General features: G+C 40.3%; 1 pseudogene; it reads right to left on the reverse strand.

The window, feature by feature from the left end:
• The window catches only part of LOC123749945 (dipeptidyl peptidase 1-like), a 37521-nt pseudogene that overhangs the window by 20004 nt on the left and 2035 nt on the right, over positions 1-15482 (reverse strand).

Here is a 15482-nt window from a genome sequence, read left to right on the forward strand (position 1 = left end):
CCACACTATATATTGTCTAACAGCCACACTATATATTATCTAACAGCCACACTATATATTGTCTAACAGCCACACTATATATTATCTAACAGCCACACTATATATTGTCTAACAGCCACACTATATATTATCTAACAGCCACACTATATATTGTCTAACAGCCACACTATATATTATCTAACAGCCACACTATATATTGTCTAACAGCCACACTATATATTATCTAACAGCCACACAATATGTTGTCTAACAGCCACACTATATATTGTCTAACAGCCACACTATATATTATCTAACAGCCACACAATATGTTGTCTAACAGCCACACTATATATTGTCTAACAGCCACACTATATATTATCTAACAGCCACACTATATATTGTCTAACAGCCACACTATATATTATCTAACAGCCACACTATATATTGTCTAACAGCCACACTATATATTATCTAACAGCCACACTATATATTATCTAACAGCCACACTATATATTGTCTAACAGCCACACTATATATTATCTAACAGCCACACTATATATTATCTAACAGCCACACTATATATTGTCTAACAGCCACACTATATATTATCTAACAGCCACACTATATATTGTCTAACAGCCACACTATATATTATCTAACAGCCACACTATATATTGTCTAACAGCCACACTATATATTATCTAACAGCCACACAATATGTTGTCTAACAGCCACACTATATATTGTCTAACAGCCACACTATATATTATCTAACAGCCACACAATATGTTGTCTAACAGCCACACTATATATTGTCTAACAGCCACACTATATATTATCTAACAGCCACACTATATATTGTCTAACAGCCACACTATATATTATCTAACAGCCACACTATATATTGTCTAACAGCCACACTATATATTATCTAACAGCCACACTATATATTATCTAACAGCCACACTATATATTGTCTAACAGCCACACTATATATTATCTAACAGCCACACTATATATTATCTAACAGCCACACTATATATTGTCTAACAGCCACACTATATATTATCTAACAGCCACACTATATATTGTCTAACAGCCACACTATATATTGTCTAACAGCCACACTATATATTATCTAACAGCCACACTATATATTGTCTAACAGCCACACTATATATTATCTAACAGCCACACTATATATTGTCTAACAGCCACACTATATATTATCTAACAGCCACACTATATATTGTCTAACAGCCACACTATATATTATCTAACAGCCACACTATATATTGTCTAACAGCCACACTATATATTATCTAACAGCCACACTATATATTGTCTAACAGCCACACTATATATTATCTAACAGCCACACTATATATTGTCTAACAGCCACACTATATATTATCTAACAGCCACACTATATATTGTCTAACAGCCACACTATATATTATCTAACAGCCACACTATATATTGTCTAACAGCCACACTATATATTATCTAACAGCCACACTATATATTGTCTAACAGCCACACTATATATTATCTAACAGCCACACTATATATTATCTAACAGCCACACTATATATTGTCTAACAGCCACACTATATATTATCTAACAGCCACACTATATATTGTCTAACAGCCACACTATATATTATCTAACAGCCACACTATATATTGTCTAACAGCCACACTATATATTATCTAACAGCCACACTATATATTGTCTAACAGCCACACTATATATTATCTAACAGCCACACTATATATTGTCTAACAGCCACACAATATATTGTCTAACAGCCACACTATATATTGTCTAACAGCCACACTATATATTGTCTAACAGCCACACTATATATTGTCTAACAGCCACACTATATATTATCTAACAGCCACACTATATATTGTCTAACAGCCACACTATATATTGTCTAACAGCCACACTATATATTGTCTAACAGCCACACAATATGTTGTCTAACAGCCACACTATACATTGTCTAACAGCCACACTATATATTATCTAACAGCTACACTATATATTATCTAACAGCCACACTATATATTGTCTAACAGCCACACTATATATTGTCTAACAGCCACACAATATGTTGTCTAACAGCCACACTATATATTGTCTAACAGTAACACTATATATTATCTAACAGCCACACTATATATTGTCTAACAGCCACACTATATATTATCTAACAGCCACACTATATATTGTCTAACAGCCACACTATATATTATCTAACAGCCACACTATATATTATCTAACAGCCACACTATATATTGTCTAACAGCCACACTATATATTATCTAACAGCCACACTATATATTATCTAACAGCCACACTATATATTGTCTAACAGCCACACTATATATTATCTAACAGCCACACTATATATTGTCTAACAGCCACACTATATATTGTCTAACAGCCACACTATATATTATCTAACAGCCACACTATATATTGTCTAACAGCCACACTATATATTATCTAACAGCCACACTATATATTGTCTAACAGCCACACTATATATTATCTAACAGCCACACTATATATTGTCTAACAGCCACACTATATATTATCTAACAGCCACACTATATATTGTCTAACAGCCACACTATATATTATCTAACAGCCACACTATATATTGTCTAACAGCCACACTATATATTATCTAACAGCCACACTATATATTGTCTAACAGCCACACTATATATTATCTAACAGCCACACTATATATTGTCTAACAGCCACACTATATATTATCTAACAGCCACACTATATATTGTCTAACAGCCACACTATATATTATCTAACAGCCACACTATATATTGTCTAACAGCCACACTATATATTATCTAACAGCCACACTATATATTATCTAACAGCCACACTATATATTGTCTAACAGCCACACTATATATTATCTAACAGCCACACTATATATTGTCTAACAGCCACACTATATATTATCTAACAGCCACACTATATATTGTCTAACAGCCACACTATATATTATCTAACAGCCACACTATATATTGTCTAACAGCCACACTATATATTATCTAACAGCCACACTATATATTGTCTAACAGCCACACAATATATTGTCTAACAGCCACACTATATATTGTCTAACAGCCACACTATATATTGTCTAACAGCCACACTATATATTGTCTAACAGCCACACTATATATTATCTAACAGCCACACTATATATTGTCTAACAGCCACACTATATATTGTCTAACAGCCACACTATATATTGTCTAACAGCCACACAATATGTTGTCTAACAGCCACACTATACATTGTCTAACAGCCACACTATATATTATCTAACAGCCACACTATATATTATCTAACAGCCACACTATATATTGTCTAACAGCCACACTATATATTGTCTAACAGCCACACAATATGTTGTCTAACAGCCACACTATATATTGTCTAACAGTAACACTATATATTGTCTAACAGCCACACTATATATTGTCTAACAGCCACACAATATGTTGTCTAACAGCCACACTATATATTGTCTAACAGCCACACTATATATTGTCTAACAGCCACACTATATATTGTCTAACAGCCACACAATATGTTGTCTAACAGCCACACTATATATTGTCTAACAGTAACACTATATATTGTCTAACAGCCACACTATATATTGTCTAACAGTAACACTATATGTTGTCTAACAGCCCACTATATATTGTCTAACAGCCACACTATATGTTGTCTAACAGCCACACTATATGTTGTCTAACAGCCACACTATATGTTGTCTAACAACCACACTATATGTTGTCTAACAGCCCCACTATATATTGTCTAACAGTAACACTATATGTTGTCTAACAGCCACACTATATGTTGTCTAACAGCCACACTATATGTTGTCTAACAGCCACACTATATGTTGTCTAACAGCCACACTATATGTTGTCTAACAGCCACACTATATATTGTCTAACAGCCACACTATATGTTGTCTAACAGCCACACTATATGTTGTCTAACAGCCACACTATATATTGTCTAACAGCCACACTATATGTTGTCTAACAGCCACACTATATATTATCTAACAGCCACACTATATATTATCTAACAGCCACACTATATATTGTCTAACAGCCACACTATATATTGTCTAACAGCCACACTATATGTTGTCTAACAGCCACACTATATGTTGTCTAACAGCCACACTATATGTTGTCTAACAGCCACACTATATATTGTCTAACAGCCACACTATATGTTGTCTAACAGCCACACTATATGTTGTCTAACAGCCACACTATATGTTGTCTAACAGCCACACTATATATTGTCTAACAGCCACACTATATGGTGTTTAACAGCCACACTATATGTTGTCTAACAGCCACACTATATATTGTCTAACAGCCACACTATATGGTGTTTAACAGCCACACTATATATTGTCTAACAGCCACACTATATGGTGTTTAACAGCCACACTATATATTGTCTAACAGCCACACTATATGGTGTCTAACAGCCACACTATATATTGTCTAACAGCCACACTATATGGTGTCTAACAGCCACACTATATATTGTCTAACAAGAAATAGAAATAAAGGTAGAAAATAAAGTAAATCTAATATCAAAATGTTTTCGTCCGTGTTTAGAATACATTTCTATTTATAAATTGTTTGCTCATCACTACAGTTCGTAGTTATGTGCATTCTCAAATTATTTTTTAGTAATGTTTTGGCCCAGAAATTTCAATCTGGTAACGGTTTATGAATGTATAATGAATCTATATAATTACAATAAATATATTTATGATATTAGGAAAAGAAGGATTACGGGAAATTATTTAGCCCTTAGCTGGTGTTATGGTCGGATTCATCAGGAACTTTAAAGTATTTTTGTAACTAATCACAATATAGTCAGTCACATGAAGTGTTCACATTTAGTTCTCAAAACTAAGATGACGTTCATTCAACAAAGTACTTTCGCCGTAAAGTGTTGTCTGCTTCTTCCATAAAACAAAATTTATATTGCATTCTAACGCTGTTTTCAAAGCAAAGCCAAGTGAAAGGAAAAAAATGAATAGGTAGGCCCATCCAATTACAACAAAAATCATAAATCAACTACTGACTGCTCGTGTTGAGGGTAAGCTTTGGCCCTCCAGGGGCCTGATTCACGAAAGCACTTACGAACGTGTACATCTTTCCTCAATCTCTGACAGCTTTGGTTACATTAATTAAATAGTTTACGAGCATGAAAACGTCCCATTTAACTATTGTTATTGTTATAAAGGTCCTCCTGATGCTTCAGAGCTCATTAACTGTATAATAATTGGAAACAAAGCCGCCAAAGAATAATAGAAGATGTACAGGTTCGTAAGTACTTTCGTGAATCTGGCCCCAGGAACTTTGGGCCGAGTTAATCTTGCGTATCATCTCATGGTCATTCCTGTACGGCTGACGCAGCTGCGCCGCTGGGACCGTCAGCTTCCTGGTCTCCCGCGGCACAACCTACAGAAGAGTATTTGTTCTATTAAATACGTTTAGCTTTTTTTATTATTTCTCAGACGTGCATACGATGGGATTATTTGAGAGTCCAGCTGCTGTACACAGCTGAGGCGTCATAGAGGTGAGACACACAAGTGCTCATTGAGAAGTAAGTAGCTAACCTAAACATGTATGGTCGCCCACGAGTAAATAGAGCGTTAGAAATTAATAATATAATTAGACAGGTCACAAAAAACATTGCCTGGTTTGTGTTCATTCACAAGAGTTATTTTGTTTAATTGCATATTTACTGTATTAAATTGTATACTTATTTTGTACCTGGTTAAAAATATCCTAAGCCATAACTAAGCTGGTCACTGAGAATATTATTCGCCACTGAACATAAATATTTCCATCTGTAATCATTATAAAGTACCAGCTTCAACGCGCTTGATTAATATCATGTCGAATCGTCTATGTTCTTCGAAGAATTAACTTCTAACCTCCTTATGACTCAATAGCAATTGCTAGTCCTCCCTAGCACTCCCTAGAAGTCTACACTATGATAGATTGAAAGGCCCCCGTCTATGATACTGTAGACTGGGACCCTCCATATTTTGTATTAACATACTTAATACATTCGTATTCATGTGATCACCCTAAAGTATTGGTCGGGTTAAGAAGTTCGTCCAGGGCATCTGTGTGATGTCCAGCTCCCCATCGTAGGATCGTTCGTCATAGGCAACCACGAAGTCTTGTCCAATAGCTCCAATGGCCCAATGGAACTGGGCCATTGGAGACAATGGCCCAGTTCCTGATCACAGAGATAACACGAGCGCTGGTCTGGAATGAGTGATTCGTCACCTGAAGCCACCTACTACAGATAACTGCAGACTACCTGTAGCAGAAACGGTAGTTTCAAGTGTAGATATGACATAGCCCAACAGGCTCAGGAACCTGTTCACCAGTTGATTGATAGTTGAGGGGCGGGACCAAAGGGCCAAAGCTCAACCCCCCGCAAGCACCACTAGGTAAGTGAGTACTAACCTGATCCTGGCAATTTCTATCACATGGTGACAGAAATGGTTTCCACGGTGAACTGAGATTGTTTGGTGAGTATCAGAGGGTGGTTGGGGTCGACACCCTTGCCCCCCCCCCCCCGCCTTAAGAAGCATTGGCTCCTGTTTTGACAACCATCGACTCCTATCAAGTCTCAAGTGTTGGTTTGACTGACAGTATGGTGTTTAGCAAGAGCCTTTTGGCCGTTGATTCAATATCAACGCAGATAATGTTGATTCAACACTGAAAATGTTGAATCAGCGTTAATTCAGCGATACTTAAGCATGGTTTCCCCACTGCGAGATAGAACGGGAGGGTAAAAGGAAGGGAAAGAGTGGGTATGGGAGAGAGAGAGAAAATGAGAGGGTAAATGGGGGAGAGAGAGAGAATGAATGAATGAATGAATGAATAACATACCCCACTATCCGAGTGCCGGCGGTGGGGTGGTCCAAATAGCCTCGGCTATCACCTCATTATGTCCGGTCGTGATGGTCAAGTGGATTAAGGCGTCTTGTACATACCAGTTGCGTTGCTTCTGGGAGAATGGGTTCGAGTCACTTCTGGGGTGTGAGTTTTCAGTTGCATATTGTCCTGGGGACCATTCAGGCTTGTTCGCATTTGTGTTCCTCACGTGTGCCCCAAAGAATGAGGTGATTTGGTAAAATGCTATGCCCAAGATTACTATCCAAGTGCCGGCGGTGGGGTGGTTCAAATAGCTTAGGCTATCACCTCATTTTGTCCGGTCGTGATGGTCAAGTGGATTAAGGCGTCTTGTACATACCAGTTGCGTTGCTTCTGGGAGTATGGGTTCGAGTCACTTCTGGGGTGTGAGTTTTCAGTTATATATATATATATATATATATATATATATATATATATATATATATATATATATATATATATATATATATATATATATATATATATATATATATATAAGCCTATACTTGCATAAACCACAAGTGAAGATAAACAATCTTTGGACAACACCCACCAGTGGGACTCGAACCCAGAAAGCACAACTACCTTCCAGTAGCTGGCATAACTAGTATGCTTTAACCCACTACGCCATCAGACCTTACAAAAGAAGTAGATAGTTCGAGATATATATATCTCAAACATCTCTACCTCCCGAAGGCACCAGATGAGTGAGGGGTCAGTCTGCATTTTTCGTCAAGCCACTGTCAATGTGAGAGAACTCGTGTCCAGCTTATAAGCCTATACTTGCATAAACCACAAGTGAAGATAAACAATCTTTGGACAACACCCACCAGTGGGACTCGAACCCAGAAAGCACAACTACCTTCCAGTAGCTGGCATAACTAGTATGCTTTAACCCACTACGCCATCAGACCTTACAAAAGAAGTAGATAGTTCGAGATATATATATCTCAAACATCTCTACCTCCCGAAGGCACCAGATGAGTGAGGGGTCAGTCTGCATTTTTCGTCAAGCCACTGTCAATGTGAGAGAACTCGTGTCCAGCTTATAAGCCTATACTTGCATAAACCACAAGTGAAGATAAACAATCTTTGGACAACACCCACCAGTGGGACTCGAACCCAGAAAGCACAACTACCTTCCAGTAGCTGGCATAACTAGTATGCTTTAACCCACTACGCCATCAGACCTTACAAAAGAAGTAGATAGTTCGAGATATATATATCTCAAACATCTCTACCTCCCGAAGGCACCAGATGAGTGAGGGGTCAGTCTGCATTTTTCGTCAAGCCACTGTCAATGTGAGAGAACTCGTGTCCAGCTTATAAGCCTATACTTGCATAAACCACAAGTGAAGATAAACAATCTTTGGACAACACCCACCAGTGGGACTCGAACCCAGAAAGCACAACTACCTTCCAGTAGCTGGCATAACTAGTTTGCTTTAACCCACTACGCCATCAGACCTTACAAAAGAAGTAGATAGTTCGAGATATATATATCTCAAACATCTCTACCTCCCGAAGGCACCAGATGAGTGAGGGGTCAGTCTGCATTTTTCGTCAAGCCACTGTCAATGTGAGAGAACTCGTGTCCAGCTTATAAGCCTATACTTGCATAAACCACAAGTGAAGATAAACAATCTTTGGACAACACCCACCAGTGGGACTCGAACCCAGAAAGCACAACTACCTTCCAGTAGCTGGCATAACTAGTATGCTTTAACCCACTACGCCATCAGACCTTACAAAAGAAGTAGATAGTTCGAGATATATATATCTCAAACATCTCTACCTCCCGAAGGCACCAGATGAGTGAGGGGTCAGTCTGCATTTTTCGTCAAGCCACTGTCAATGTGAGAGAACTCGTGTCCAGCTTATAAGCCTATACTTGCATAAACCACAAGTGAAGATAAACAATCTTTGGACAACACCCACCAGTGGGACTCGAACCCAGAAAGCACAACTACCTTCCAGTAGCTGGCATAACTAGTATGCTTTAACCCACTACGCCATCAGACCTTACAAAAGAAGTAGATAGTTCGAGATATATATATCTCAAACATCTCTACCTCCCGAAGGCACCAGATGAGTGAGGGGTCAGTCTGCATTTTTCGTCAAGCCACTGTCAATGTGAGAGAACTCGTGTCCAGCTTATAAGCCTATACTTGCATAAACCACAAGTGAAGATAAACAATCTTTGGACAACACCCACCAGTGGGACTCGAACCCAGAAAGCACAACTACCTTCCAGTAGCTGGCATAACTAGTATGCTTTAACCCACTACGCCATCAGACCTTACAAAAGAAGTAGATAGTTCGAGATATATATATCTCAAACATCTCTACCTCCCGAAGGCACCAGATGAGTGAGGGGTCAGTCTGCATTTTTCGTCAAGCCACTGTCAATGTGAGAGAACTCGTGTCCAGCTTATAAGCCTATACTTGCATAAACCACAAGTGAAGATAAACAATCTTTGGACAACACCCACCAGTGGGACTCGAACCCAGAAAGCACAACTACCTTCCAGTAGCTGGCATAACTAGTATGCTTTAACCCACTACGCCATCAGACCTTACAAAAGAAGTAGATAGTTCGAGATATATATATCTCAAACATCTCTACCTCCCGAAGGCACCAGATGAGTGAGGGGTCAGTCTGCATTTTTCGTCAAGCCACTGTCAATGTGAGAGAACTCGTGTCCAGCTTATAAGCCTATACTTGCATAAACCACAAGTGAAGATAAACAATCTTTGGACAACACCCACCAGTGGGACTCGAACCCAGAAAGCACAACTACCTTCCAGTAGCTGGCATAACTAGTATGCTTTAACCCACTACGCCATCAGACCTTACAAAAGAAGTAGATAGTTCGAGATATATATATCTCAAACATCTCTACCTCCCGAAGGCACCAGATGAGTGAGGGGTCAGTCTGCATTTTTCGTCAAGCCACTGTCAATGTGAGAGAACTCGTGTCCAGCTTATAAGCCTATACTTGCATAAACCACAAGTGAAGATAAACAATCTTTGGACAACACCCACCAGTGGGACTCGAACCCAGAAAGCACAACTACCTTCCAGTAGCTGGCATAACTAGTATGCTTTAACCCACTACGCCATCAGACCTTACAAAAGAAGTAGATAGTTCGAGATATGTATATCTCAAACATCTCTACCTCCCGAAGGCACCAGATGAGTGAGGGGTCAGTCTGCATTTTTCGTCAAGCCACTGTCAATGTGAGAGAACTCGTGTCCAGCTTATAAGCCTATACTTGCATAAACCACAAGTGAAGATAAACAATCTTTGGACAACACCCACCAGTGGGACTCGAACCCAGAAAGCACAACTACCTTCCAGTAGCTGGCATAACTAGTATGCTTTAACCCACTACGCCATCAGACCTTACAAAAGAAGTAGATAGTTCGAGATATATATATCTCAAACATCTCTACCTCCCGAAGGCACCAGATGAGTGAGGGGTCAGTCTGCATTTTTCGTCAAGCCACTGTCAATGTGAGAGAACTCGTGTCCAGCTTATAAGCCTATACTTGCATAAACCACAAGTGAAGATAAACAATCTTTGGACAACACCCACCAGTGGGACTCGAACCCAGAAAGCACAACTACCTTCCAGTATCTGGCATAACTAGTATGCTTTAACCCACTACGCCATCAGACCTTACAAAAGAAGTAGATAGTTCGAGATATATATATCTCAAACATCTCTACCTCCCGAAGGCACCAGATGAGTGAGGGGTCAGTCTGCATTTTTCGTCAAGCCACTGTCAATGTGAGAGAACTCGTGTCCAGCTTATAAGCCTATACTTGCATAAACCACAAGTGAAGATAAACAATCTTTGGACAACACCCACCAGTGGGACTCGAACCCAGAAAGCACAACTACCTTCCAGTAGCTGGCATAACTAGTATGCTTTAACCCACTACGCCATCAGACCTTACAAAAGAAGTAGATAGTTCGAGATATATATATCTCAAACATCTCTACCTCCCGAAGGCACCAGATGAGTGAGGGGTCAGTCTGCATTTTTCGTCAAGCCACTGTCAATGTGAGAGAACTCGTGTCCAGCTTATAAGCCTATACTTGCATAAACCACAAGTGAAGATAAACAATCTTTGGACAACACCCACCAGTGGGACTCGAACCCAGAAAGCACAACTACCTTCCAGTAGCTGGCATAACTAGTATGCTTTAACCCACTACGCCATCAGACCTTACAAAAGAAGTAGATAGTTCGAGATATATATATCTCAAACATCTCTACCTCCCGAAGGCACCAGATGAGTGAGGGGTCAGTCTGCATTTTTCGTCAAGCCACTGTCAATGTGAGAGAACTCGTGTCCAGCTTATAAGCCTATACTTGCATAAACCACAAGTGAAGATAAACAATCTTTGGACAACACCCACCAGTGGGACTCGAACCCAGAAAGCACAACTACCTTCCAGTAGCTGGCATAACTAGTATGCTTTAACCCACTACGCCATCAGACCTTACAAAAGAAGTAGATAGTTCGAGATATATATATCTCAAACATCTCTACCTCCCGAAGGCACCAGATGAGTGAGGGGTCAGTCTGCATTTTTCGTCAAGCCACTGTCAATGTGAGAGAACTCGTGTCCAGCTTATAAGCCTATACTTGCATAAACCACAAGTGAAGATAAACAATCTTTGGACAACACCCACCAGTGGGACTCGAACCCAGAAAGCACAACTACCTTCCAGTAGCTGGCATAACTAGTATGCTTTAACCCACTACGCCATCAGACCTTACAAAAGAAGTAGATAGTTCGAGATATATATATCTCAAACATCTCTACCTCCCGAAGGCACCAGATGAGTGAGGGGTCAGTCTGCATTTTTCGTCAAGCCACTGTCAATGTGAGAGAACTCGTGTCCAGCTTATAAGCCTATACTTGCATAAACCACAAGTGAAGATAAACAATCTTTGGACAACACCCACCAGTGGGACTCGAACCCAGAAAGCACAACTACCTTCCAGTAGCTGGCATAACTAGTATGCTTTAACCCACTACGCCATCAGACCTTACAAAAGAAGTAGATAGTTCGAGATATATATATCTCAAACATCTCTACCTCCCGAAGGCACCAGATGAGTGAGGGGTCAGTCTGCATTTTTCGTCAAGCCACTGTCAATGTGAGAGAACTCGTGTCCAGCTTATAAGCCTATACTTGCATAAACCACAAGTGAAGATAAACAATCTTTGGACAACACCCACCAGTGGGACTCGAACCCAGAAAGCACAACTACCTTCCAGTAGCTGGCATAACTAGTATGCTTTAACCCACTACGCCATCAGACCTTACAAAAGAAGTAGATAGTTCGAGATATATATATCTCAAACATCTCTACCTCCCGAAGGCACCAGATGAGTGAGGGGTCAGTCTGCATTTTTCGTCAAGCCACTGTCAATGTGAGAGAACTCGTGTCCAGCTTATAAGCCTATACTTGCATAAACCACAAGTGAAGATAAACAATCTTTGGACAACACCCACCAGTGGGACTCGAACCCAGAAAGCACAACTACCTTCCAGTAGCTGGCATAACTAGTTTGCTTTAACCCACTACGCCATCAGACCTTACAAAAGAAGTAGATAGTTCGAGATATATATATCTCAAACATCTCTACCTCCCGAAGGCACCAGATGAGTGAGGGGTCAGTCTGCATTTTTCGTCAAGCCACTGTCAATGTGAGAGAACTCGTGTCCAGCTTATAAGCCTATACTTGCATAAACCACAAGTGAAGATAAACAATCTTTGGACAACACCCACCAGTGGGACTCGAACCCAGAAAGCACAACTACCTTCCAGTAGCTGGCATAACTAGTATGCTTTAACCCACTACGCCATCAGACCTTACAAAAGAAGTAGATAGTTCGAGATATATATATCTCAAACATCTCTACCTCCCGAAGGCACCAGATGAGTGAGGGGTCAGTCTGCATTTTTCATCAAGCCACTGTCAATGTGAGAGAACTCGTGTCCAGCTTATAAGCCTATACTTGCATAAACCACAAGTGAAGATAAACAATCTTTGGACAACACCCACCAGTGGGACTCGAACCCAGAAAGCACAACTACCTTCCAGTAGCTGGCATAACTAGTATGCTTTAACCCACTACGCCATCAGACCTTACAAAAGAAGTAGATAGTTCGAGATATATATATCTCAAACATCTCTACCTCCCGAAGGCACCAGATGAGTGAGGGGTCAGTCTGCATTTTTCGTCAAGCCACTGTCAATGTGAGAGAACTCGTGTCCAGCTTATAAGCCTATACTTGCATAAACCACAAGTGAAGATAAACAATCTTTGGACAACACCCACCAGTGGGACTCGAACCCAGAAAGCACAACTACCTTCCAGTAGCTGGCATAACTAGTATGCTTTAACCCACTACGCCATCAGACCTTACAAAAGAAGTAGATAGTTCGAGATATATATATCTCAAACATCTCTACCTCCCGAAGGCACCAGATGAGTGAGGGGTCAGTCTGCATTTTTCGTCAAGCCACTGTCAATGTGAGAGAACTCGTGTCCAGCTTATAAGCCTATACTTGCATAAACCACAAGTGAAGATAAACAATCTTTGGACAACACCCACCAGTGGGACTCGAACCCAGAAAGCACAACTACCTTCCAGTAGCTGGCATAACTAGTATGCTTTAACCCACTACGCCATCAGACCTTACAAAAGAAGTAGATAGTTCGAGATATATATATCTCAAACATCTCTACCTCCCGAAGGCACCAGATGAGTGAGGGGTCAGTCTGCATTTTTCGTCAAGCCACTGTCAATGTGAGAGAACTCGTGTCCAGCTTATAAGCCTATACTTGCATAAACCACAAGTGAAGATAAACAATCTTTGGACAACACCCACCAGTGGGACTCGAACCCAGAAAGCACAACTACCTTCCAGTAGCTGGCATAACTAGTATGCTTTAACCCACTACGCCATCAGACCTTACAAAAGAAGTAGATAGTTCGAGATATATATATCTCAAACATCTCTACCTCCCGAAGGCACCAGATGAGTGAGGGGTCAGTCTGCATTTTTCGTCAAGCCACTGTCAATGTGAGAGAACTCGTGTCCAGCTTATAAGCCTATACTTGCATAAACCACAAGTGAAGATAAACAATCTTTGGACAACACCCACCAGTGGGACTCGAACCCAGAAAGCACAACTACCTTCCAGTAGCTGGCATAACTAGTATGCTTTAACCCACTACGCCATCAGACCTTACAAAAGAAGTAGATAGTTCGAGATATGTATATCTCAAACATCTCTACCTCCCGAAGGCACCAGATGAGTGAGGGGTCAGTCTGCATTTTTCGTCAAGCCACTGTCAATGTGAGAGAACTCGTGTCCAGCTTATAAGCCTATACTTGCATAAACCACAAGTGAAGATAAACAATCTTTGGACAACACCCACCAGTGGGACTCGAACCCAGAAAGCACAACTACCTTCCAGTAGCTGGCATAACTAGTATGCTTTAACCCACTACGCCATCAGACCTTACAAAAGAAGTAGATAGTTCGAGATATATATATCTCAAACATCTCTACCTCCCGAAGGCACCAGATGAGTGAGGGGTCAGTCTGCATTTTTCGTCAAGCCACTGTCAATGTGAGAGAACTCGTGTCCAGCTTATAAGCCTATACTTGCATAAACCACAAGTGAAGATAAACAATCTTTGGACAACACCCACCAGTGGGACTCGAACCCAGAAAGCACAACTACCTTCCAGTAGCTGGCATAACTAGTATGCTTTAACCCACTACGCCATCAGACCTTACAAAAGAAGTAGATAGTTCGAGATATATATATCTCAAACATCTCTACCTCCCGAAGGCACCAGATGAGTGAGGGGTCAGTCTGCATTTTTCGTCAAGCCACTGTCAATGTGAGAGAACTCGTGTCCAGCTTATAAGCCTATACTTGCATAAACCACAAGTGAAGATAAACAATCTTTGGACAACACCCACCAGTGGGACTCGAACCCAGAAAGCACAACTACCTTCCAGTAGCTGGCATAACTAGTATGCTTTAACCCACTACGCCATCAGACCTTACAAAAGAAGTAGATAGTTCGAGATATATATATCTCAAACATCTCTACCTCCCGAAGGCACCAGATGAGTGAGGGGTCAGTCTGCATTTTTCGTCAAGCCACTGTCAATGTGAGAGAACTCGTGTCCAGCTTATAAGCCTATACTTGCATAAACCACAAGTGAAGATAAACAATCTTTGGACAACACCCACCAGTGGGACTCGAACCCAGAAAGCACAACTACCTTCCAGTAGCTGGCATAACTAGTATGCTTTAACCCACTACGCCATCAGACCTTACAAAAGAAGTAGATAGTTCGAGATATATATATCTCAAACATCTCTACCTCCCGAAGGCACCAGATGAGT

This window comes from Procambarus clarkii, chromosome 7 (assembly GCF_040958095.1).
Source record: "Procambarus clarkii isolate CNS0578487 chromosome 7, FALCON_Pclarkii_2.0, whole genome shotgun sequence".
NCBI classification, from domain to species: domain Eukaryota; kingdom Metazoa; phylum Arthropoda; class Malacostraca; order Decapoda; family Cambaridae; genus Procambarus; species Procambarus clarkii.